This window comes from Suricata suricatta, chromosome 14 (genome assembly GCF_006229205.1).
Source record: "Suricata suricatta isolate VVHF042 chromosome 14, meerkat_22Aug2017_6uvM2_HiC, whole genome shotgun sequence".
Classification (NCBI taxonomy): Eukaryota; Metazoa; Chordata; class Mammalia; order Carnivora; family Herpestidae; genus Suricata; species Suricata suricatta.
Window position 1 is genome coordinate 57,162,340 of NC_043713.1, and position 1,385 is coordinate 57,163,724.

The 1,385-nt window shown below is 50.8% G+C and overlaps 1 pseudogene; it reads left to right on the forward strand.

Annotated features, from left to right (window-relative positions):
• Nucleotides 1-315: 315 nt before the first annotated feature.
• Nucleotides 316-420, forward strand: LOC115278599 (annotated as a pseudogene).
• The last annotated feature ends 965 nt before the right edge of the window (nucleotides 421-1,385 follow it).

The window sequence follows — 1,385 nt, forward strand, 5'->3', positions numbered from 1 at the left end:
CTTTCACCTCACAGTGCAGGGTCTGTCATTCCCAATGAATTCTTGAGTCCTCCTAATGCCTTGTGTTCAAGAACTGTTATGCCCAAGTTTCCAATATCGCCCCAAAAGGAACCAGAGACTACCAGGGAGACTGAGTCATGCATGCAAAAACAAAGGGCTTTATCATGCCCGGGCTCACAGACTCCACCAACCTGCTGGCCACGTGGAGAGAGCCCCGAACATGGCTGTGTAGGGGCTTTTTTAGGAAGGGGGCGTTACAAGAAATGACACAGGTACAGGAATCCATTCCATACCCACCTATCAATACTGGCAGTAATCGCTTCTAGGCCTTTTGGCTAAGATCAAGTGTAGCATCTGTTCTTATCAGTTTAATACTGGCAGTAGTGGGAGCCAATCATAACATTTAGGGTATCAACCAATCACAGAGTGGGCCCAGGACCCTCACGTAGGGCGAGACTAAGACCCTCACGTGGGGTGGGGGGTGACTAGCCTCCATCTTTTGGCCCGCCCCTAGGAAAGGTCAAAGGTGTTAGCCGGCCTCTCCTGATTGGGTGCCACAGGAGTTGTCCCTCCTTCCCTGGGCAATGTGCGCCCTTTCATAGGCCAATGATACGGAGAAGCTGGCACCTTCCCCTTTAAGTACAGGGGAAGGCTGAATCAGACCTGTGTCCTTACAAAACCAAGGTATTATGAGTGTTGTAGTGGAACTCCAAGGTCAATGCCAAGACATGGGTGCTGAAGGTGGAGGCACAGCTTAAGTCCTCCCACTCCCCAGAATGTGTTTGGTGCCTGCCTGTGACATACATAAATGCCGCTGTCCTGGAGCCACTGGAGGGCTGTGGAAAGGACTCCGGTCCAGACCGCCCATCCAGCTGCTGGTCCTAACTCTGCCCCTTGCTCACCAAGAGACCTTGAATAAGTCAAACCTCTGTGCAACTCAGGCGCTATGTGAGTTGGGGACGAGATGGAAAGTACATTTTTTGCCCCTGAAAAGTACATTTTAGAGACAAGAAAAAGAAGACTAAATCACAGCCTCTTAACTTGAGGTGCTTCCTCTTCCAAACACACCTGGATACACTAACCAGTGCATATTTGACTCCCTTGTCACCGTCTTCTTCCAGCTTGGGGAAGAGGCTGGGCGCTCATGGTGGAGCCACCATCTTGCACACATGAGTTACAAGAAGGAGGAAGAATCTGGGGCTACAGTGACAGGACGGAAGCACCAAAGCAGCCTGAGATGCTGGAGATGATACGGTTCACCTGCACCAGCCCCGGACCGCTCTCTCGGGCCCCTAGGCATGTGAGAAAAATTCATTCCTGTTCACTTAAGCCACTACTGTAGGGTTTCCATAAAAGCAACTTTCAATCAGATCTAAGAGGAACTG